We start from the raw sequence: 25895 nt of genomic DNA, 5'->3' as shown, positions 1-25895 counted from the left end.
TTCTCCTCAGGCTGGAGGTCCAGATGTGGATGATTCTTGCTGTAAGGTGATGCTCAGAGTGGCTCAGTGGAGTGTCTTTGTCATGTGGCAGCACCAGGAGGAGACCCCCTGCATTTCCCACGTCAGGCACCTCCAGCACCCCCACCTGATGGCCCACAGGGTCCTGGAACTGGCCTGGAAGTTCAGTGGATGGGGGAGTAGATTTGTCCCAGTCGCCAGGGGAATCAAACAATGCCAGACCCTGGGAAGGACCAGCTCTATTAGATAGAAACAATACACTTTATTAACAGGGTGTCCACCTCACTCTCAGGAAGCAGTTTGAGGCCAAAAACCATTAGGTGCTATGATTACCTTCTCTGATCCTAGGACCTAGAATTTTGAAAATACCCTTATAAGGCTTGAATAACAGGGCCTGCAGTGGTTGGGCATGATGGGGACTATGACACATGGGAAAACCATAGACCCTGTCTTAAAGGGAGAGCCTCTACAATCTTGGCCTAATATGGCCATGTGGGGACCCAGCCTCTTGTGCCAGATCTTCCTAAATTTGAGAGAAAGCCATAAACCCAAATGCCATCTGACATTTTCCAATTTTAAAAATATTGCATAGGCCTAACACAACAATCTAACAGGCAGATTTGAGCAGATAATTTGTATCCTGTGACATAAACAAACAGGTCTCCAGTTGGACAGCTGGGAGCTTGTGGGCAGAGGCAATGGCTGGTCAAGGACAAGTCCAACCCACTGGGCAGAGCACATTTTCAGAAGTACATGATGGGACAGGTAGCAGCAGACACAGATGGCAAAGATTGCTGGTGAATGCAGAGGCAGTGGCCAGACCCAGTGAAAGGGCAAGGAGGACAAGTAATGTGGAGCAATCCCAGCAGTCTGGGATACCTGGCAGCCTCTAGGGAGCTCCACCTGATCCCTCCCCTGGGAGGACAGCAAGCCCTGGGCCCCAGTGTTGGGTACATCAGAGGTGGCTGGCCACTAAGGCAAAATCTTAGGCTCAGTAGGGAAGACAGGGCATGGGTCATACTTCTTACTTCATCTGTCCAATAGAGGTTGTTTACTCAACCTCTATTATGTGCCAGCCACCGCGCAGTGCATGCTGGGAGGAGCAAGAACATCCCCACCTGCTGCCATCACACAGCTGACAGTCAGCTCATCCAGCACGGGTCACAGCAGCAATGGGCAGGTGTTAGGAATAAGAACTATATATAATACATTGTAAATGTATATTTACTTATTCAGTAGATGTTCCATTCCCATCTTACTTGACCTCTACTAATAATTATTGGCTGAATAAACAAAGGAATAAATTCACTGAGCACTCATAATATGCCCTGCATGGACTCAAAGCAGGAGGAATAGCAAGCTTTCTGAATGCCAAAGTTTCTAAAACACTGATTTAAGTTGCTTTGGCTTTCTCCTGAATGGGAACACTTTTAGTCCCACAAGCTGGAGAGAGCTAAGCCTGGCAATGCAGAAGTGGAGGTGTGTGGGACAGGGTGGCAGGGTCCCTTCCTCCCTTGCCTGCTGGGACCCCACTGAAGTGTCCATACCACACACCCATCCATCAGGATGGGGGCTGCCTGGCACGTGCTGGCATGAGTGACCGTCCAGCAGTGTGGGCAGGCACAATGGTGGTATCTCAGGACCATGACACTTTGGTGCAGGCATGCTCTCAAGAACCTTTTAGGCATGACTCTCAATCTTCCATTCCTTCTCAGCACCAAACAGTGAAGCAATGTTCATTGTATACGAATACCTGCCAGGGGAGGGTTTGGCCCCAACTCGCCCATTTACTAAGTGCACAAGGAAATGTCAATCATGAAAGGGGTTTCTCTCCCCCCTCTGCTTCCTCATGGTCCTCTCCTGGACCCCCACCTTCCCTTACTCTACACACAGAGGCCACCATAGGGAAACTCAGCCTGCCCCTTGCGGAACAGACACTGGCCTCCTCTCCAGGTGCCTCCTGCTTCCAGGGGGGGGAAGGAGCTCACCGTGGTTGACCTGGGCCAGTTGGTACATCATAGGGACCTGGAGGCCGAGGCCCTGAATACAGGTGAAAGACAGGAGCTGAGTGTCTGTGGAGGGGAATCTTTGCCATCAGTCGCTTTGGAAAGACATGGTGCTTATGAGCACCAGCTGAGCAAATGCTGCAGCACCTCGGTCCCATGCCGAGCCCCCTGGGCCCTCACCTGCAGGTGGGACACGGGCTGTGTGGCCGACACACGTTCGGGAGGGTGCTGAGGCATCCACGAAGCTGGGCAGTGGTGCGATCCAAATAACTTAACAACTGGTTCTCTGCTCTAATGACCATTTTCAGTATAAAAAAACACTATTTCATACATTTAATACTTAAGTAAGAACAATAAAAGCGGCACACAAAACTAGATTATAAGAGTTTTAAAATATTAATGAAAAAATATTAAATAACATCTGACAAAAAACAATAAAACTGTTATTTAAGATATCTCCATATTGCTTCTTGATCAGGGCACACCAGCGCAATCATAATATATCAGGGGAATTTGGGGCACAACACACAGCTGAAACAAATGACAGCTTGTCACCCCCTGGTGGTTTGGCACTTTTCCTCTTTACGTTATAAAGTAACAAACACGAGGAAAATTAAAATGTAGTATTTCATCAAAGGTATAATGAGTTTTATGAAATTAATGAATAAATATTACAAGCATAGTTTTGTCAAGTTTTTTTCACCTATGGACAGAATGAACATTACCATAGGCGCTTAGAATACACTGTTGTGCAGATGAACATTAAAAAAGAGTGAGGAATGTAAATTTGTGATTTACACATTGGGTGGCTGCCCAGGTGCCCACCTTAGAGAGAACCCTGATCACAAGTGCCATTTTAGCAACAGGTTCACCGAACTCAACAAAAAATTAGGTATCGGTTCTCCCAAACTGGTGCGAACCAGCTGGATCCCACCAGGGCAGCTGTGTCTGTAGCCTGCTTATTAGTATCTATTAGTTGCAGAATCATGTTTATGACTAGCTGTTGCTGAGGACCAAGATTTAATTCTTTTCTGAACATGTTGGGATGCTTCAGCTGTTCCAGATAGTTCCATCTGGGGACATTTCCCAGGAAGTGCTAGGCATGCCGGGCTCAGGTGGACCTCTGGAAGGGACTGAGGGCTGCCCTGGGAGATGCTGCTCAGTGCTGGGCCCCCCCACCCCCCCCACCCCGCCCGCACACACACCTGACTCCCCTCCTCCCCCCCCATGGCTGGGCCTCAGCCCTGCCAGGGCCTTTCTTTACTCAGACAATCTTCCAGGGAACTCAGGGCGCAGTCTTTAAATATACATCTCTCCAGACAGAGGAGGAGGCTGATCACTCCCCATGGCTGATTTTTGCCTCAGCCCTATCAAACACTTACTTTGTGCTCGGCTCTGTTCTAACTGCTTTAACAAACCCTCACCGACTTCTCCCACCAGTTCTTCTATTGTTATTCCCAATTTTATAGATAGGGACACTGAGGCTTGAAGAGGTTGTCCAAAGCCATGCACCATCAGTGGCAAAGCCACCATCCATTCAGTTTCACAAGATAGAAACCCTGGTCTTAACTAGGTGGCGCAGTGTATAGAGCATCAGACTGGGATGCAGAGGACCCAGGTTCAAAACCCCAAGGTCGCCAGCTTGAGTGCAGGGTCACTGACTTGAGTGTAGGATCATGAACATGACCCCATGGTCACTGGCTTGAGTCCAAGGTCACTGGCTTGAGCAAGGGGTCATTCGCTCTGCTTTAGCCCCCTGAGTCAAGGTACGAAGACTTGATGTTTCTCATCTCTTTCCCTTCCGGTCTGTCCATCCTTATCTGTCCCTTTCTCTGTCTCTGTCGCAAAAAAAAAAAAAAGATAGAAACCTTGAATTTGAACTCAAGCAGCCTGGTCCTAGACCCTAGGCTCTTCACTGCTGCACCATCTGCTCCTCTTCCTTAGAGGGCAATTGTCCATGGATTGAGAGCAGCTAATTGTGACCTTGGCCCTGTGACAACACGAGTTGAGGCAGGGATTTTTTTTTAATTTATGTATGTATTTATTTATTTATTTATTACAGAGACAGAGAGTGAGTCAGAGAGAGGGATAGACAGGGACAGACAGACAGGAACGGAGAGAGATGAGAAGCATCAATCATTAGTTTTTCATTGCACGTTACAACACCTTAGTTGTTCATTGATTGCTTTCTCATACATGCCTTGACCGCGGGTCTTCAGCAGACCGAGTAACCCCTTGCTGGAGCTAGTGACCTTGGTTTCAAGCTGGTGGGCTTTTTTGCTCAAACCAGATGAGCCCATGCTCAAGCTGGTACCTCGGGGTTCGAACCTGGGTCCTCTGCATCCCAGTCCGACGCTCTATCCACTGCGCCACCGCCTGGTCAGGGAATTTTTAAGTCCATGTAGGGTCTCTCAAGACGACAAACTTGGGCTGACAAGGAATAGGTGGTATTTGTGGTCGATAGCCACCTGACAGCCTCATTGAGGTGGACAGTCTTGTATTACCCGTGCTCAGCCTGGAGGTCCACTCCTTGGCATGGCCGGTGGTGGTGTTGGGTTCACTTAGATGCTGTTGGGTTCTCCAGGCTGCAGTCGGCCCACCAGGAGAATTGTTCCACAAAGCAAGGGGAGAGTGGCATTCCACATGCATCGGCTGGGGTTGCAGAGTGTGGCGTAAAAAGCATGCAAGAACTTGCTCACTATTGGGTCTGAGAGAAAGGTGTTTGGATAAGTTGACAGTGGTGTGAGCAGGGAGTTAGCACAACTCCATTTGCACACTGCATTGTATTGCAGCCCCGGCAACTCTCCTCTTCTTTCCTGTGTTTCACCCACCACATACAGCCAGTTTGGTAAAGTCATAGCTAAACTGCTCAGCATTAGCCTGGTGTTACAGATCCACGGAAGTTGGTGGGGGGACATGCTAGATCTTGAAGCAACTGGGGCTGTGATTAGGTTGAATAGAAAAACCACAGACATCTGAGGGGCTGTTTTTCCTTCCACATGGCCTACCAGCTCTTCTCTCTTGAGATTAAGACGTAGAGACCCAACGGCCTTGGGTGGGAGCTGAGCCCCACTTAGGGCCGAACATCAGAGAGATGCTTTCGCCTCCAGCTGTCATGATTCTCTTTTCTGAACCCCAGTTATCAACTCTCTTTAGAATTCCCCGAGATTAACTTTCCAAAAAAAAATCTTTTTTTTTCTAAAATGAGTGTTTGTTATTTATAACCAAAATAATATTAACTAATATTCACTGACCAAAGTAAATTTGCAAAGCAAACATAATATGCTTCCTAAAACCAAGCTTGCCTAAAAGTTGGATTAGCCAAATTGTGCTTGAAGTCCTGGTTTTATACAATTCCCAAGATCACCTGCTAGCCTTAGCTTGGACACAGGGCTAGCTTCCATCCTGGGCCAGACTGGCAGCTGCCTCTGGGACATGATGACGGGAGGTAAGAGGTGTCTGTCACCCACCTGCTCTGCCTGGGGCTGAGCATCCTGGCTTCAGGCACCAGCGGAGCTGCTTATTTTCAGAGTGACATTTGAGCCTGCCCAGCTCGGAGGAGGATGGGTAGAGCAGATAAGGCGGAAGGAAGAAGCCAGAGTGGGCCTGATCTTTACTAAGGAGGCCATCCGCCCATGAGTATGACCCAGACTTGCCAGGACCTGAATTTTTTAAAATTGAATTTATTGGGGTGACACTGGTTAATAAAATTATATAGGTTTCAGGCATACAATGCTACAATACATATCTGTGTATTGTATTGTGTGTTCACCCCAAGTCAAGTCTCCTTCCATTGTCATATATCCCTTTTACCCTCTTCTTCTCCCCCCACCCTCCTTTCCTTCTCGTGATCCACATGCTGTTGTGTCTATGACATTTTTTTCTTTGCTTAATTCCCTCACCTTTGTCACCCAGCTCCCAAACCCTTCTCTTCTGACAGCCATCGGTCTGTTCTTCACATCTGTGAGCCTGTTTCTATTTGTTTGTTAGTTTATTTTGTTCATTAGATTCCACATGTGAGTGAAATGATGCGGTACTTGTCTTTCTCTGACTGGCTTGAACCGAAGGGGCAATGAACTGAAAATGAAAGTGCAGTGAGATTAAAGTGAAAGTGCACTGAGACAAAAATGATAATGCAATGAAAAATTGAGAAAATGAAATGAAATCAAAATGAAAATGAAGTGACCCTCTCCCCTCTCCCCTTCCCTCCCTCCCCCTTCTCCCCCTTTTCTTCATGCAGCCAGTGGCTCAACTGGTCCGAGCGTCAGTCCCAGGCACTGAGGATGGCTTGGTTAGTCCAATCTTTGGCCTCAGGCGCTGAGGATAGCTCGGTTGATTCAAGCATTGGCCCCAGACAGGGGTTGCCAAGTAGATACCGGTTACGGCATGTGAGGGAGTCTGTCTCTCCATTGCACCTCATGAAATGAAGTGAAATAAAAATGAAAATGACGTGACCATCTCCTTTCCCCGTCCCTCTTCCTTTTCTCTCCCTTTTCCCCTCATGCAGCCAGTGGCTCAATTGGTGAAAATGCAGTGAAACAAAAATGAAAGTGCAGGGAAAAGAAAACGAAAGTTTGCGGCCTGCCTGGTCCCCAGCCCCGGCAGAAAGCCTACACACAAGGAGGGAAGCAGGGAAGGGGAACGGGAGACTCTCCATAGAGTTCTAGGCTCTGGTTCTCCCTTTTGCCTAAGTTAGTATTAGCTGGGTTTTGTACTTTGAAATTAAGTCCCATGTCTAGTACGCATCCCATGTCTAGTCCATTCCCAGACATAATAACCACAAAGAGGAAGTTAATTTTGTTCTTTGTCTAGTGCTAGCTACTTCCTTTCATGTGAATTGATATGTAGTGTACCTACCTCTCTGCCACCCCAGGTGACATACAATGCAAAAGAATTATTACAAAGCTTATCATCAGGGAGGCAGACTAGAGAAAGCCAAGAAAGGGGAAAGGACACAGTAAGAGAGTCCAAAGTGGGAGACACAGTGAACAGGACTTTCCTTCTGAAATTTTCAAAAATTTTTTATGGTATTAGAGTCAAACTTTTACATTTTTACAGGTCTGGCCTGATCACTTGAAAAACTATTAGGTGGAGTTCTTATGTTATACCTCAAACTGAATTGATTCCAGATGTCCTGTTCATGGCCCTCTCCCCTCACAACTGTCCCCACATCCCCCAACGACAGGGCAGGAGGTGATGGCCACATTTATCCTGTAGCTCAGTGGTCCCCAACCTTTTCTGGGCCACAGACCGGTTTAATGTCAGAAAATATTTTCACGGACCGGCCTTTAGGGTGGGACGGATAAATGTGTCACATGACCGAGACAAGCATCAAGAGTGAGTCTTAGACAAATGTAACAGAGGGAATCAGGAATTTTTAAAAAATAAAACATCGTTCAGACTTAAATATAAATAAAACGGAAACAATGTAAGTTATTTATTCTTTCTCTGCGGACCGATACCAAATGGCCCACGGACCGATACCGGTCCGTGGCCCGGGAGTTGAGGACCACTGCTGTAGCTCACTGTAAAGAGCTTAGCATTGTAATCGGGGCAGGCACATGGAAAAAAATTGTTATGCTGATATGATTGATAGAGCCGACATTGTTTGTGAATATAGTGTGCACTTGGCTGCCCACTGCACCTTTCTGCCATCTTCAGGGAACATCACTCCCCTTCTTTTTTTATAAATAAATTTTTATTAATTTTAATGGGGTGACATCAATAAATCAGGGTACATATATTCAAAGAAAACATGTCCAGGTTATATTGTCCTTCAATTATGTTTGACCCATCATCCAAAGTCAGATTGTCCTCTGTCACCTTCTATCTAGTTTTCTTTGTGCCCCTCCCCCTCCCCCTTTCCCTCTCCCTCCTTCCCTCCCCCCCTCCCCTGTAACCACCACACTCTTGTCCATGTCTCTTGTCTCGTTTTTATGTCCCACCAATGTATGGAATCATGCAGTTCTTGTTTTTTTCTGATTTACTTAGTTCACACTGTATAATGTTATCAAGATCCCACCATTTTGTTGTAAATGATCCGACATCATCATTTCTTATGGTTGAGTAGCATACCCTAGTGTATATGTGCCACATCTTCTTTATCCAGTCTTCTATTTTTTTTTTTTTACAGTGACTAAAGCCTTTAAGCAAACTCTTGGCCAATACAACAACAATCCATAAAAGAGTAGTGTCCTTAACATGTTCACCAAGTCCAAGTTGGCACCAACACCATTCCAGATCCCTGAAAATGCAACCCAACCTCAGTTCAGTCTGTTAGGAGCTGTCACAAGGAGAAGGAGTCCAGGAAACGTCCACCTCCAGGAAAAGTCCGCATGGCACTGGAATTGTTGTCACAATTCTATACTTTGCAGCTCATGTCCAAGTCCCAATGACCGCTGCTTCTAGCTGGTAATGATTCAGGTAGACTGGAAAGGCCATCTGCAGCATGTGTGGAGATGGAGCTTCTGTTCTCCTCTGCCTGGAGAGATGAGACCAGGTTGCTTTTCCCTGGAGCTCTGCAACTGTGGCATGGTAAAGAGAACCTTGGGATACACTAAGCTTGGTGGCAAAGGTAGATTCATAATAGAAGTTGGCAAAAGGGGGAAAGAGAGCTCTAAATTAGGAGTAGGTCCCAGCCTGAAATATGAGTGGGGCATTGAGGTAGGAGGGATAAAGGAAACACTATATATTAAACAAAGCAGCAGAAAATAGGACTATCAACACCCACAACAGAGATCTTCGAGGGAAGAATAAAAAACCTGACTATTCAGGCAAGATATAGTTAAGTGGCCCTTGTGCAAATAAGATCAGTTTACCTGCTTCTTGGAAGAAATACCCTAGGCTCGTCCACAGTGTCGTAGATGGGGCCAACAGCCCTGGGCCCCTTCAGCCTTCAGTGGAAAACCCCAGCATTCTGGGCAAGGTTAGGTCATAGGTGGCTGGACACTCCCCTTCTTTGTAGGCAATGGCTCTTCCCCCACTGCAGCCATGTAGTCCTGTGGGTGCAGCCACGCATAGTATGTGGGTGGTTAACGCAAGCTTAGAGATCAGAAGACCTTACCTCCACAGCCACAGTGCTTAGCTTGAGTAGGTATGTAATCCAAATCAGGATACACAGGACCTTTTCATGGGGTTTTAAAATACCTAGGGGAAGAATAGGCAAAGAACTTTCCTTTTAGGTGATAAAGCCATGATGTGACCAAGCATTCTCAACTGACACCTCCCTCGAAGTTAAAAAGTACAAGTCCACATAAAAAAAGATAGAGACAGAGACAGGGAAATTTGAGTTCAGGCTTTGAAATTCCTGACCTTCCCTAGTTCTGTTTTCCTGAGGCTGAGTTGTTAGGCTTTGATTCTCAGGACTACGCCAGTATCCTACAAATCACCCACCTGTCTTTTTCCCCCCTTACATGAGTTTGAATTCAGTTTTGTTTTTGTTTTTTTACAGAGACAGAGAGAGAGTCAGAGAGAGGGGTAGACAGGGATAGACAGACAGGAACGGAGAGGTGAGAAGCATCAATCATTAGTTTTTCATTGCTCATTGCGACACCTTAGTTGTTCATTGATTGCTTTCTCATATGTGCCTTGACTGAGGGCCTTCAGCAGACCGAGTAATCCCTTGCTTGAGCCAATGACCTTGGGTCCAAGCTGGTGAGCTTTTGCTCAAACCAGATGAGTCCGCTCTCAAGCTGATGACCTCAGAGTCTCGAACCTGGGTCCTCGGCATCCCAGTTCGACGCTCTATCCACTGCGCCACCGCCTGGTCAGGCTGAATTCAGTTTTTATTGCCGGCAATCAAAGAGTCTTGATCAATATATTAATTGTCTGGGGTCTATGCTGGATTTGCCTGGGGGCATTAAGAGAACCCAAACGAAAAGCCTGTAAATTGGGAACAAACTAAGAACCAATAGTCTTTAGGAAGGCCATGGAAAAAAACGAGAGGAAAATTTAGAGGGATGAACATATTTTGTTGATCCTTGTAATAATAACAGTTATTGTTACCCATGAGGTGAGTATTACCTTCACATTCCAGGTGAGAAAACTGGCTTGGCAAGGCCGCACAGGAAGTGGCGGGTTTTAAACTTAAGTCTGTACGGTTTCAAAGCTTAGTCTTCATTTCACTAGACGAGGGCATGTTTCCAGCATGAAAAGGAAACCTTTCTTTTTTTTTTTGTTTTTTGTTTTGTTTTGTTTTGTTTTTTTGGTTTTTTTTTTTCATTTTTCTGAAGCTGGAAACAGGGAGAGACAGTCAGACAGACTCCCGCATGCGCCCGACCGGGATCCACCCGGCACGCCCACCAGGGGCGATGCTCTGCCCACCAGGGGGCGATGCTCTGCCCATCCTGGGCGTCGCCATGTTGCGACCAGAGCCACTCTAGCGCCTGGGGCAGAGGCCAAGGAGCCATCCCCAGCGCCCGGGCCATCCTTGCTCCAATGGAGCCTCGGCTGCGGGAGGGGAAGAGAGAGACAGAGAGGAAAGCGCGGCGGAGGGGTGGAGAAGCAAATGGGCGCCTCTCCCGTGTGCCCTGGCCGGGAATCAAACCCGGGTCCTCCGCACGCTAGGCCGACGCTCTACCGCTGAGCCAACCAGCCAGGGCCAGGAAACCTTTCTTTAACCTAGCATATTTTCAGGAAAATATTGAATTCAAGAAGTCAGAACTGGAAATTCCTGCCCATATCCCTTAGGAGTGATTCATCATCTACACATGCCTCCTTCCCTAAGCATCTACAGGAATGAGAGCACTCTCCTGACTCATTCATTCCTGGCACACTGCACCAGGTCCAGACTGTTTCTCTGTCAGAAGCCAGAGCTAGGGAAAGGCCCATTTGAAGAGATACATGAAAAATCTATTTGAAGGCAAAATGATGAAAAAAAACTTAAGTGTCTAAGGCAGGGGTTGGCCAGCTGTGGCCTGCAGGCCCACTGCCTGTTTTTATAAATAAAGTTGTATTGGAACATAGCCACATGGTCCATTTATGTATCGTCTATGGCTGCTTTTCCACTACAATGACAGCTGAGTCACTATAATGCAAAAAATTGAAATATTAACTATCTGTCCCTTTCAGGAAAAAAATTGTTGACGACCAGCCTAGGGCAATGCTTGAAACAACAAGTCAGGACCCAACACAACAGTTGTTCAGCCCCATCTGCTCCAAAATGAACGGGCCCATGGGTCTGACTATCAGAGAACATCCTGGTGCTCGGTGAGCAAACTTATCGTGTCTAAACCAGCAGTGAAGCTGGTTTCCCACCCCCACCTCCCCTGCCCCTGTACTGCTTATTACAGTAATATAATGTTATAGTAATTAAGTATATAGAAATATAGAAAAATATGGGAGATATATAGAAATAAATTAGGATATAATATTAAAAAGCCATTAAGGTAAGTAAATAAGGCCATGCTGTCTGGATAGGGATTAATTTAGGGTATACAGATATGACAGGCAGACTCTGCCTTTCACGCAGGGCCCAGTTAGTGTGTGTGTGAAGTTAGTTATATATCGATAAAACGTGGCTTGATGCCATAACTTCGTAGTTAACATAAGAAGCTTCCCTAGGAACACCTTAGAAGTGGCTTGATATGACATTTCGGTAGATTAATATAAAAAGGGCTCCCTGCAAGGAACTCCCAAAAAGGTGGTTTGAGGTGATAATCCTGTAGATTGACACCTGCTAGAAGGCATAAAGGTACTAAAGGCCAGTAAAAGTACTAAAGGTAAGCCCTTCCCCTCCCCCTCGCTGAGGTAGTCGCCCAGACTCCAATGTTGAACGTGGACTGTCTCCACACCGCTCTGACCAAGGACAGCTGAGAGGAGCACGCCGACGGGGCCTCCTTAAGCTGTACCCAGGCACGCCATAGGATTTATGAGCAATAAACTGCTTGTGTAATTCTTGCAACTAACTTGTGTGTTGGTCATGTCTTTTCTCTGGTGGCAGTTGGTCGCGGCACTGATAAGTAGAATCCTTGTAGCTGCCTCTCCCCTGATCAGGTGGTGGCGCAGTGGATAGAGAGTTGGACTGGGACGCAGAGGACCCAGGTTCGAAACCGTGAGGTTGCCAGCTTGAGCACGTGATGATAGACATGACCCATGATCACTGGTTTGAGTCCAAGGCTGGCTTGAGCAAGGGGTCACTCACTCTGCTGTAGCCGCCCCCGCCCCCGTCAAGGCACATATGAAAAAGCAATCAATGAACAACTAAGGAAGAATTGATGCTTCTTATCTCTCTCCCTTTCTGTCTGTCCCTATCTGTCTGTCCCTCTCTCTCTCTCTGTCACACACACAAAAAAAGGAGTCTCAAAGAGGCTGCCATCCCTGTGCGGGGAAGTCAAATTGGGGACGCCTGATCGACGTAGAGCTCAGGCTTTACTGGGACACTGCTACTCACCTTAATCTGTCTTTCACTTTGGTTTTCCATGTCCATAGGCCACAATATACCTAAATCCTACCTCTGCCTCCTACCCCCTGAATCACACATTTGCCTCTGCTTAGTTGTGTCCACCACTGTTTTTCAACTGGGGAACTCTAGCTCTACTTTTGAGTTTGGTCAACGGGGCTGGTACCAGCAGGAGATCAAAGGTGAAGAGAGAGTGGGGTTGGAGTATTTGTACCCTGGTTCCTTTTCTTCTGGCCTGGAAGCTGTGAGTTTGCCGCCTCCCTCTACCAAAGTCCTGCCTGGGCAGTCCTCTCCATTCAGCTACTCTCCATAGATTCTGAGACTATTCTCTCCCTTTGCTCCTGCAGACCTAGGGGCGCTAAGTTTTTTGCTCTTGCTAACCCCAGGGAAACAACACTGTCTTCTATTAGTTTTCCTAAATCCTGCTCACATCTTTGGTCACCTGTATATCTTCTTTGCAGAAATGTCTATTCAGACTCTTTGCTCATTTTTAAGTGGGTTATTTATCTTTATTATTATTGAGTTGTAAAATTTCTTTATATATTATAGGTTTAATTTCCTTATCAAATATTTGATTTGCAAATATCTTCTCCCATTCTGTGGGTTGTCTTTTCACTTTCTTGATGGTGTCCTGGGGAGCACAAAGTTTCTCATTTTAATGAAACAGGGTTTTTGTTTTTTGTTTTTTGCCTTCTCTCTAGTGCTTTTGGTGTTGTATATAATAAGGCTTTGCTCAACCCAAGGTTCCAAAAACTTTTCTATATTTTCTTCTAGAATAACCTTTACCTTTAGGTCTGTGATCAGTTTTGAGTTGATTTTCATGCACAGTATGAGGAAGGGGTCCAGGGGCCCAGCTTCATTCTTTTACAGGTGGATGCCCAGTTGCTCCAGCTCCATTTGTTGAAAAGAGTACTATTTCCCTGTTGCATTTTCTTGGCACCCTTGTTGAAAATCAATTATCCGTAAATATGAGGGTTTATTTCTGAACTCTCAATTCTATTCCATTTATCTAATATGTCTTTCTTTATGCCAGTATCACCCTGACTTAGTACAATACATTTTAATGTATTTTGCAAAGGTATCAATTCACAATAGATTGGAAAAGAAAAACTGTTTTGTTTTGTTTTCTAACACCAGCAAACAATTCTTTAACACCATCTGGGCACCCTATCATTAAGCTCAGTTCTAACACTGTCACCCTGAAGATGGTGTCAGACCCCACAGGCTAAGGAAGGGCTCAGTACTACAAGACTGCCCCCCTCCCTTCGAGACAATCCAAGTCCAGGTTGTCACCTATGCTTCTGACAATGAACTATAAAGCAGAGGTTCAGCACTACTCCCTCCTTGCATTCAGTCATTTTGCTAGAGCAGCTCACAGAACCTAGAGAAATGTTTACTTACATTTATTCGTTTATTATAAAGGATATTATAAAGGAAACTGATGAACAGCCAGATGGAAGAGACTCATAGGGCAAGGTATGTGGGAAGGAGCACAGTTTCCATGCCCTCTCCAAGTGTGCCCCTCTCCCCAAATCTCCATGTGTTCAACTCTCTGAACCCCCTCCTTTGGGATTTTTATGGAAGCTTCATTACATAGGCATGATTGATTAAATCTTTGGCCATTGGATATTGAACTTCAATTCCAGCCCATTTCCTCTCTCGCAGTGATTTTCAACCTTTTCTGAGCTGCAGCACATTTTTTACATTTACAAAATCCTAGGGCACACCACCTTCCAAAATGACACAAAATGACACTTTAACACAGTACATATTATACAGATAGTTAATAATATAGTTTCTAAATGTATTTATACTTACACCTGACCATGTCTCGCGGCACACTGGTTGAAAAACACTGCTCTAGAGGGTATGGGGTCTTAAACTGAGAATTCCAACCTTCTAATCACCTGGATGTTTTCCCTGGCAACCAGAAGCTTTATTTAGGGTTTTCTCAAAAGTCACTTCTTTTTTTTTTTTTTTTTTTTTTTTTTTTTTTTTTTTTTTTTTTTTTTTGGTATTTTTCTGAAGTGAGAAGCAGGGAGGCAGAGAGACAGACTCCTGCATGTGACCGACCGGGATCCACCCAGCATGCCCATCAGTGGGCAATGCTCTGCCCATCTGGGGCATTCCTCCCTTGCAGCCAGAGCCATTCTAGTGCCTGAGGCAGAGGCCATGGAGCCATCCTCAGTGCCTGGGCCAACTTTGCTCCAGTGGAGCCTTGGCTGCAGGAGGGGAAAAGAGAGATAGAGAGGAAGGAGAGGGGGAGGGGTGGAGAAGCAGATGGGCACTTCTCCTGTGTGCCCTGGCTGGGAATCGAACCCTGGACTTTCACATGCCAGGCTGACGCTCTACTGCTGAGTAAACCGGCCAGGGCCCAAAAGTCACTTTTTTGACATAAACTCAGGTGTGATTGAAAGGTTTGTTATGAATATCTAGATACCTTTATCCTCTTATTACTTAGGAAGTTCTAAGGGTTTTAGGAAGACCACATATATATTTCTTATTATAAATCACAATATCACAAAAACCAACTGGTTCTTCACCACAAATATGTAGCTTGACTCTGGCCAAGTGAATTCTCCTCACCCCATCTCAGCTGATCTAGACCTCAATGTGAACAATGGTCTGGATAATTCTATCACACAGCCATTAGGTTGTATGGTAATTGTCTGTTTAGCATTCTGTCTTCTCTTTTTGTAAAAAGTAAAAAAAAAAAAAATTAATGTGAAGAACAGCCTCAAGTGGAAAATTAGACACACAGGGTAACTGAAGAGCACGAGGGATCCCAGGCTCTTATGGCCCACCTGCCTCCAGTATTGGATACATTCAGGGCTGACTATGCAGGCCTTTTTATTTTTTCTTCTGCCCACTAGTTAAGCTATTGTCACATTTGTGGGTGTTTCACTCTATCTCTTTTTCTTTTGACTTACAATTTTTTTCTGAATAAACCAGGTTGTTGTCCTGTAGAGTAGTGGTCCCCAACCCCCAGGCCACGGACCGGTATCGGTCCGTGGGCCATTTGGTACCGGTCCGCAGAGAAAGAATAAATAACTAACATTATTTTCGTTTTATTTATATTTAAGTCTGAACGATGTTTTATTTTTTTTAAATGACCAGATTCCCTCTGTTACATCCAAGACTCACTCTTAACACTTGTCTTGGTCACGTGATACATTTATCCATCCCACCCTAAAGGCTGGTCCATGAAAATATTTTCTGACATTAAACCGGTCCGTGGCCCAAAAAAGGTTGGGGACCACTGCTGTAGAGTTTATAGTAGTATGGATTTCGCTACTTTGCACCTCACAGTGTCATTTAATATATCCTTCTTTATTTGGTACTTTCTTCAAGTTGACAATCAGATCTAGTTATTTGATTAGATTCAGATGCAGTTTTTAGAATTTCTTTTTAATTAGTTAACATACAAGATTATATTAGTTTCAGGAGCACAAAATAATTCTTCGACATTGTTGTTCAAATATGTTTGTAAATATGATATATAGGTTTGCTCGCTTATAGTTTGCATTGGGTGTGGGGGACAGGCTGTAAGCAGGCAGAATTGTTATACCTAAGGCTTAATATTAGGACTAAAGCTTTCCCACCCTAAGTGATTTTGTATCAGAAACTTCCTTGTTTGTATATTGGATTAAAGGTTTTGATTTCTTTTTTTATTATTATTTATTTATTTATTTTATGTATTCATTTTTAGACAGGAAAGGGAGAGACAGAGGGAGAGATAGAGAGGAGAGACAGAGAGAGAGAAGGGGAGGAGGAGCTGGAAGCATCAACTCCCATATGTGCCTTGACCAGGCAAGCCCAGGGTTTCGAACCGGCAACCTCAGCATTTCCAGGTCGACGCTTTATCCACTGTGGCACCACAGGTCAGGCTAGGTTTTGATTTCTACACTATAAAATGAGGCAGACTGGGAGCTTGCTCTCTCTCAGCTCCTGAGATTAGCATTACAGTAGAGAGCAGAGAAAGGAGAGCAGAAAAAGGCCACGTGGAAGAAAGGAGAAGCCAGTTTGTGCAGAGTTTGTACAGAGAGAAGGAGATGGGGAACTGTAAAGCCAGTAGGCACGGCCATCATCACAGCCGCCTGGCCCATGCAGGTTCAATTGGATTAGGACAGACGGTAATGAAACAATAGAGCCACAAACTGGTGGGCCATTTGCTTTAATCCTAGCTTGCACCCAGCAGACAAGTAAAAACACACACTGGGCTCCAAAACGCACTCATTCAGTGCTCACAAAGCTACTGACTTATCTGAGTTTCCTAGCATCAAAGGTTTCTAGCTCACCAGACTTATTCACCTCTGTTCCCCATCTCCTTCTCTCTGCACAAACTGGCTTCTCCTTTAGCACTCTGCCATCTTGGCTCCTTCTCCTCTCCTCCACGTGGCCTTTCTCTGTTCTCCTTTCTCTGCTCTCTCCTCTAACGCTAACCTCAGGAACTGAGAGCACAAGCTCCCGGTCTGCCCCACTTTATAGTTCAGAAATCAAAACCTTTAATCCAATATACAAAATAGGGAAGTCTCTAATACAAAGTCACTTATCTGAGGCATGTTGGGATTATACCACTCCACATCAAAAAGGGTGGGAAAGACTTAGTCCTAAAACCAAGCCCCAGGCTACAAGGATCCTGACTGCCCACAGCAAGCCCCCAACACACATTAATATCACCTAGGCGACGGCTTCTACGTGGGCAGCGCCATCTTTAACAAAGTGAGCATAATATATTTTCTCTGCCCAACAATCCACCCCTATACTCACTTTAGTACCCACAGTCTACATCACCGGCATCCTTGTGCAAGGAAATTAGGCACATTACATAAATTACAACATGACAAATCATACAATTTCAACAATTGCAGAGGTACACTTCACCAGTCTCTGAGCACTTTGCCAAAAGTGCAAAATGTCCTCAGCCTTCTCTCTAGCCATGGGAAAGAAAAGCTTCCTGGGGCAGGGGAGTGCTTCCAGCTAAGCCACCCCCACCCCCATCAGAGTATTTTACATTGTCCAAAATCCGTAATCCGTAAGTCCATCCAACAAAGGAGCCAGTGCCCACTCCAGTCGTAGTCCAGGAAATCAGTCCATGCACATGGGGCCTCAGCCTCCCCCCTCATTCCTGCATCCTGGCAGGTCTTACACTGTCCCAAAGAGGGGCACATGGCAATGGCAGTCAGCATTTCCATCTCTGCTCCGGAGAGCATGATGGCATTCACCCCTATGTCCCAAAAATATAGACCTACCAGGGGCGTAGTAAGAACTCCTTGCTGCTGGGCTCTCACCTTCTGGAGACTGCAGATTGCAACTACAGACTGATTCTCCTCATCCTCCAAAGAGGAACTGAAAACACCAGCTCCTGTTGCTGAGCTCGAGCCCCAGGTCACCCCCACCGCCTTCTGTTCAGCAGGTCTTGCAGCTCCAGCTCCGACCTCAGCCCTGGTCTCCTGCCGCAGCTGGCTCTCCACAACATCCAGGGCAAGCTGCAACTCATGAACCTGTGATTCCTCCTCCAGCAGCTGCTGTATTTCCAAACAAATCTCGCAAACCTGGTCAGCCTCCTCTGGTGCTTCCTCCAGCTCCAGGGTCAGCATCTCTTTCTCCCAGGTTTGCTCCAGCTCCTTCCACTGCTTGGTTTGCAAGCCTGGGCAGCCTCTTCCACAGAGCTCTCAGTTTCCTCTCGCATGGCTGTAAAAGTCAGCCAGCCTATGGTCCCCAAAAGGACAGCCATGGGGAACCATTAACAGCAGCCAGTCCTCTACTCCACTGCTCAAAGGTGGTGGTGGCTCCATACTCATCTGTATCAAATCCTGCCACAGACTACGCCAAATGTGAAGCCAGTAGCCATGGCCATCATCACAGCTGCTCAGCCCATGCAGGTTTGCATTGGATTAGGACAGACGGTAATGAAACAATTGAGCCACGAACTGGTGGGCCATTAGCTTTAATCCTAGCTTGTACCCGGCAGGCAAGTAAAAACACACACTGGGCTCCAAAACCCACTCATTCAGTGCTCACAAAGCTACTGATTTATCCAAGTTTCCTAGCATCAAAGGTTTCTAGCTCACCAGACTTATTCATCTCTGTTCTCCATCTCCTTCCTTCTCCCTGCACAAACTGCACAAACTGGCTTCTCCTTTAGCATTCTGCCATCTTGGCTCCTTCTCCTCTCCTCCACGTGGCCTTTCTCTGCTCTCCCCTCTAATGCTAATCTTAGGAACTGAGAGTGCAAGCTCCCGATCTGCCCCACTTTATAGTGCAGAAATCAAAACCTTTAATCCAATATACAAAATAGGGAAGTATCTAATACACGTCACTTATCTGAGGCATGATGGGATTACACCACCCCCACATCAAAAAGGGTGGGAAAGGCATAGTCCTAAAACCAAGCCCCAGACTACAAGGATCCTGCCTGCCCCAACACACATTAATATCACCTGGGTGATGGGCTTCCATGTGGTCAGCGCCATCTTTAACAAAGTGAGCATAATATATTTTATCTGCCCAACAGGAACAGAGGTGAATAAGGCTAGTGAGCTAGAAACCTTTGATTCTAGGAAACTCGAATAAATCAGTAGCTTTGTGAGCACTGAATGAATGGGTTTTGGAGCCCAGTGTGTGTTTTTACTTGCCTGCTGGGTGCAAGCTAGGATTAAAGATGATGGCCCACCAGTTCTTGGCTCTGATGTTTCATTACCGTCCGTTCAAATCTAATGCGAACCTGCATGGGCCAGGCAGCTGTGATGGTGGCCATGGCTACTGGCTTTACAAACATTATATACCCTACAAAGTGATCACCACAGTAAGTCTACTAACAATCTGTTACTGTACAGTCATTACAATACAGGGGTGGGCAAAAGTAGGCTTACAGTTGTAATACAAATAAATAATACAATAATTAATAAATAATAATATAAGAATAAACTGTGTTTCACATACTCACAACTGTACACCTACTTTTGCCCACCTCTGTATTATTCTCACACTGTATCACACTGTATGTTACTTCTTCATGATTTATTTTATAACTGAAGGTTTGAACTTTTTTGTGTGTAACAGAGACAGAGAGAGGGACAGACAGACAGATAAGAAGCATCAATTCTTCGTTGTGGCACCTTAGTTGTTCACTGATTGCTTTCCCATATATGCCTTAACCGGGGGCTAGAGCAAACTGAGTAACCCCTTGCTCACGCCAGTAACCTTGGGCCCAAGTTGGTGAGTCTTGCTCAAAGCAGGAGAACCCACGCTCAAGCCAGCGACCTCAGGGTTTCGAACCTGGGTCCTCTGTGTCCCAGTCCGACACTCTATTCGCTGCGCCACTGGTGCCACAGCCTGGTCAGGCTGGAAGTTTGAACATTTTGATCTCCTTCCCCTTTTCAATCTATAATATCTCTCCACTCTACTCCCCTCTAATCTACTTAATTAGATTCAGGATAAAGTGTTTTTTTGGAAGCCTCTTTCAGAGATACCTCCATCAGGGGGCACACAGTGTCTGGTTGTTTTTCATTTTGAAATATTTGCAACCATGGATGATCATTGCCTAGATCCAGGAATTCATTATAAATTGTAAAATGATCATATTCTAATGTTATCATTACTTCTTTTAATAGTTGATATATTATAAAAAGAAATGTGCCCTCATCAATTATTTGGTCATCCTGAAGTATAGTTTGTCTAGAAAAGGCAAGATCAATGCTTATTTACTTTCACTTACTACTTTTCAAAGTAAGGATAGGTTCTCTAGTATCCGCCAATGGTGCCCAAAGAATGTTGTTATTTTGGTCTTAGTTCTTCACAATGTGATCATGCTGACTCTTGGACACACAGTTAACTTCTTTTTCTTTTCTTTTGCTTTCAGTATTAGATATTGCTTTTTTGTCTTTTAATGTTATTTTTAAATAATTATATAAAATAACACATAGTTCCGTTAATCTACAAAACAAGGTATAGTCAAATAAGTCTAACTTTTATTTCTGTTATTTCCAATCAGTTTCTTCCCTTCCCTTACAGATAATGTTCTTTTAATGGTATATTCTTCCACTTTACTTTACTCTGCCAAATAAATAAATATACATATATATATTTGTATTTCCCTCTTTTTTACATAAACTTCGGAATAGTATGCTCAATTTTTTCTATCTTGTTCAAATAACATTTACAGCCAAACCCAGAGAGTATATTTAATGTGTGGTGTGGTTGGGTGCTATTTTAATGTTTGCTATACTAGGTAGGCTGGCCTACATCAGCTCAGGAAAAGCCAAGCCGGCTTGTGTCGTCCCACCAGACCAAATCTGTCTCTAAGCCTCGCCAGTTTGAGGTCCATAGGGCAATTGAAATCAGCTGGCTGAACATAGGAAGCATTCCGGCAAGGCAAGGAATTGTGTTTCTTGCCAGAAGCAGTTCCTGTTTGGGAGGAACAGGATGCAGAGTTAAATCTTCCAATATCATACCTTTGAGGACACTACCCCCACCTCTCAGAAGGTCAAGTGTAGGATCTCTTTAGGTGAAGCACATTGGTTGTTTGGATCTAACAATAACAGCACCTTAGAACGAATACTTCCTGGTTGTTCTGGGTTTTTTTGTTTTGTTTTGTACAGACTCAAAACACAACCCCACGCAGAGTGAGAAGAAAGGTAGACTGCCAGGGCCAAAAGTCCACGATCCAGGCAACAAGAAGGTGGGCGGGGACTGAACGCATGGTGGGTGGAGCCAGGAGATGGATGGGGCTTGGGCCTGGGCGGGGCCTGGAGGGATACGGGGCGGGGCCTGACACCAGGCAGGAGACAGACGCGGAGGCGGGCCAGGCGGGGCTTGGCTTCAGTCGCTTGAGGACCGGTAAAAAACAGATCTCACCGAGCCCATGGAAACCAGCCAGCGCAACGGAGTCTCTCCCAATGGGATGATTCTTCTCGCTAAGCAAATTCACTACTCGCCTCTTTTAAGGCCCCCAGGCGCTGGCAGACCATCAATTTGAGGAGAGTAGGGGGGCCCAGTAAAGGAGCAAGGAAGGGAAGAGGGAAGGGCTAGAGGAGGTGCAAGTGGCTAGACCAGTCTGGAATACTTCCTCTTTTCAAAGCGCACGCAATCTCAGGCAGCTCCTTCTACCAAACATCTGCCCTCTCTTACTCCTAAGTCTGACTTATTTATTCAGACTGCCTTTGGTGTATATTTCCCCTGCATTAAAAGTGGCCCCATTCTGGGATGGAAAAAACAGGAATTTGTTGTCCTCTAAGGAAGACTCTGCCAGGGGCTCTCTCCTCATGTCTTTTAAAGTAGAAATAGGGCAGAATAGAAATGATTGTGGGTCGAAGCCCATTGATTAGGACACATCCTGTATGAATTCTGTGAGGCCATGAAAAAGGCTGAGGTAGATCTATATGTACTGCTGTGGAGGGATGCACATATGTCAATTACTTCAAAATAAGTTGCAAAATGATATGTATGTTTGTACATGTTTTGGAAAAGTTCACAGTAATATGTTATCAGAAGTTTCTTGTGGAAAGTGGGACTGGAGAGTAATTAGCGACAACGTTTTCTGTTGGGAGTAAAGTGAACCCCAATCAGAGGTTCACACAATAGGACAGTTACTTATTTCTAATATTGATTTTACAGAGAGAGAGGAAGGAAGAGAGAGAGAGAGAGAGAGAGAAGCACTGACTTGTTGTTGCACCCATTTGTGGACCAAAAAAAAGAAAACATTTTTTAATAAATCAAGATGTGGCCACTAACCTAACCTGACAAGCTCAGGGAAAACCTACACCAGGGGTCCCCAAACTTTTTACACAGGGGGCCAGTTCACTGTTCCTCAGACCATTGGAGGGCCGGACTATAAAAAAAACTATGAACAAATCCCTATGCACACTGCACATATCTTATTTTAAAGTAAAAAAACAAAACGGGAACAAATATAACATTTAAAATAAAGAACAAGTAAATTTAAATCAACAAACTGACCAGTATTTCAATGGGAACTATGCTCCTCTCACTGACCACCAATGAAAGAGATGCCCCTTCCAGAAGCGCGGTGGGGGCCGGATAAATGGCCTCAGGGGGCCGCATGTGGCCCGCGGGCCATAGTTTGGGGACCCCTGACCTACACAATGGCCTTGCAAACTCAAGGAACTAAAGTAAACAAAGGATGGTCTAACCAAACCTTTCTAACTAAGAGCAGTTTGTGGTAGGTAGTCATGTCCTAGGGAAGAAATTTCTCTAAACAAAGGCCAATGCTTGCTTTTACTCAAGCCTGTCTGCTGTCTTTTGCATCTACGGTAATACACCTGATTACATGCCTTTGGAATGTAAGGATCATCTTTCTTGTCCATCAGGCCAGACATCTCACCAGAGCAGAAGCCAATAGACCCCTCATTGTTACTGTTATGTGAACCATTGACTGTTAACTGTCTTGTTACCACCTATGTAAAGAAGTTTCACCATATACACTTTGACTTTTTACCCAGACCCAGAGATTTTCCTGCTTTACTTTCTCCTGCCTCCTTAATCTATCACCAATTTCATGTAACCCCCTTATATCTTCCCCTTTGATTCTGATGTATAAAATAAGTGGTGAAACTGCCATTTTCCAGAGCACTTTTTCAATTTGTTGAGACCTTGTTTCCTGGTGATTGTCAATAGTTTGGCTCAAATGAACTCATAACAATTCTTACAGGTTTGGAAGATTTTTTTTTTAATCTTTTTTTTTTTTTTTTGTATTTTTCTGAAGCTGGAAATGGGGAGGCAGTCAGACAGACTCCCGCATGCACCCTACCAGGATCCACCCGGCACGCCCACCAGGGGGCGATGCTCTGCCCATCCGGGGTGTCGCTCTGTCGTGACCAGAGCCACTCTAGTGCCTGGGGCAGAGGCCAAGGAGCCATCCCCAGCGCCCGGGCCATCTCTTGCTCCAATGGAGCCTCGGCTGCGGGAGGGGAAGAGAGAGACAGAGAGGAAGGAGAGGGGGAGGGATGGAGAAGCAGATGGGTGCTTCTCCTGTGTGCCCTGGCCGGGAATCGAACCCGGGACTTCTGCACGCCAGGCCGATGCTCTACTACTGAGCCAACCGGCCAGGGCGGAAGATTTTTTTATGTTGACACATTTATGCATTCATTGGTTGATTCTTGTATGTACCCTTATCAGAGGGAAACTTGGTATGTGATGCTCTAACTAATTGAGCTACCTGGCCAGGGAAGAAGTTTTTTTTTATCTTATACAAGAAGTCCATGGGGAGAGGGCCCGTGTGGTTAACTCAGTAGCTCAGGACATCACTGAGGACCCAGGTTCTTTCCATCTTTCTGCTTTGCCATTCTCAGTGAAAGGGCTTTATTGTCAGGCAGCGAGGAGTAGTAGTTTTAGGAGAAATAGTCTAACTTAACTTCCCTAGAAGAGAAGGCCGAAGTAACCTAGCCACCCTGCCTGGGTAGCTCAGTTGGAGCATTGTCTACATATGCCAAAGTTGCAGGTTCGATCCCTGGTCAGGGAACATATAAGAATCAATCAATGAAATGCATAAAGAAATGGAAAAACAAACTGATGTTTCTTTCTCTCTCTCCCTCTCTCTAAAATCAACAAAGTAAAAGAAAACAAACCCGCCCCTCTAAGAATTTTTAAAAAACAAACAAACAAAAACAAGTAACCTAGCCAAAGTCACCTGTCAGAAATAAATCTTAGTATTCCTGCCACACTATCACTGGCTAGAAGCAGCCCCAGGGAAGCATGGCCACAGATGCTTAGACACTGCTACAGCCACCAGTGGGTTATGCTCCCTGCAGCTGAGCTCTCAGGGGACAGTCTCATGACTTCCACAAGCATTCTCTCATTTTAAGAGCAAATGCACCAGATGACTTCCCCTATGTGTCACATGTGTCACAAGTCCTTGTCTAAACCACTGTGATTGACTTAAAGACAGACCGATAAGGACCACACCTTCAGGCTCTGCTAGGGCCCACCTCCCCAGGAGCCTGTGCAAAAATTCCAGGTTTTGTTAGGGAAAAAAATGTGGGGAATGAATGTCAGGTAAATAACCAACAGAGCCTGCTACAGTGAGGGAGGGAGAGCTTTTTAATCATTTCTGTATAGTTTGGATTTTATGAGCATGTATTACTTGTATAGTACTTATTGTTTTACTTAGTCCGGTTAAGACAATGGGACTTGGCATCAAAAAGAAAAGTATTTGATTTCATCTCTCAATTTATCATCTCTAGCCTTGGGCAAGTAACTTAATATCTTCAAGTCTTCACTATTAAAAACTTGAAAGTGATTCTCAAATTAGAAAAAAAAAAGTACAGAAAACTTTAAGGGGATGTGAGTTTCTCTTCTGTCCTAGGGAACAAATTATTCTTTATCTGTAAAGCTTCAGAAACATATGTGTTATATTACACTACTTTAGGTTTAGTTATTGTTTTTATATTTCAAAGAACTGGAAAAATATAGTTCTTCTGTAAGCACAGTGAAATAAAAGAAAAAGTCACTTCTTTTTAACAAACTGAGTAAAATGTTCTTTCATTGCCTCTGAACTAGTTTTTGGTAGGGATGATAGAAAATATACTTCCCAGAAGGTTATGAAGTTTGATTATGAAGTTATGTGGCTATTTTGAAAATGGTCAGTCTAATTCTATTTATTTATACAATTACATATAATCTTGGTTCTTCACTATTTAAAATGTAATTAGCCTGACCAGGTGGTGGCATAGTGGATAGAGCATTAGACTGGGATACAGAGGACCCAGGTTCAAAACCCCAAGGTTTCTGGCTTGAGTGTGGGCTCATCTGGCTTGAGCATGGGCTCACCAGCTTGAGTGGTGGGGTCACTGGCTTGAGTGTCGGATCATGGACATGACCCCATGGTCGCTGGCTTAAGTCTAAGGTCAATAACTTGAGCAGGGGACAGTAGCTCTGCTGTAGTCCCCTAGTCAAGGCACATATGAGAGAGCTATCAATGAGAAACTAAGGAGCCACAACAAAAAATTGATGCTTCTCATCTCTCTCCCTTCCTTTCTGTCTTTCCCTATCTGTCCCTCTCTCTGTGTCACAAAAATAAATAAATAAATAAATAAAATGTAATCAAAGTCCATTTTCTTAATGTCACTTTAAGATACATGCTAAAAAAACTGAAAAGTTGAGGAACTATGATTAAAATATTAGAGGGTTTAGGTTTGGAAATTTCTAAGAAATACTGGAAGTTGCAAGTTGCAGGTATGGTGTGGTTTTTAGAGTCTAGGATGCAAAGTAAGAATTCAGATCTACCCCCCAAACTATGGTGAAATCTTAAAAAAGTCATTTATCTTTGCTGCCTTTAAGTTTTTTTGTTACTAAGCCAAAAATAATTTAGCTGTTTGAAGATTATGTTGTATCTGTTATCTATAATATTGCTACATAAAAAATACTCTAGCCTGATCAGGTGGTGGTGCAGTGGATAGAGCATCGGACTGGGATGCCGAGGACCCAAGTTTGAGACCCCGAGGTCACCAGCT

At 44.9% G+C, this 25895-nt stretch overlaps 1 long non-coding RNA gene across 1 annotated transcript in view; it reads left to right on the top strand.

Annotated features, from left to right (window-relative positions):
• The window catches only part of LOC136385419 (uncharacterized), a 70988-nt gene that overhangs the window by 26204 nt on the left and 18889 nt on the right, over positions 1 to 25895 (top strand). Inside the window, exon 4 of the long non-coding RNA XR_010747821.1 lies at positions 11094 to 11231. This is a non-coding gene — a long non-coding RNA (uncharacterized lncRNA). The remainder of the gene's footprint in view (positions 1 to 11093; positions 11232 to 25895) is intronic.

Source organism: Saccopteryx leptura, chromosome 1 (assembly GCF_036850995.1).
Source record: "Saccopteryx leptura isolate mSacLep1 chromosome 1, mSacLep1_pri_phased_curated, whole genome shotgun sequence".
NCBI classification, from domain to species: Eukaryota; Metazoa; Chordata; class Mammalia; order Chiroptera; family Emballonuridae; genus Saccopteryx; species Saccopteryx leptura.
The sequence above is the reverse complement of the archived record's forward strand: the minus strand, read 5'-3'. Positions and strand labels throughout refer to the sequence as shown.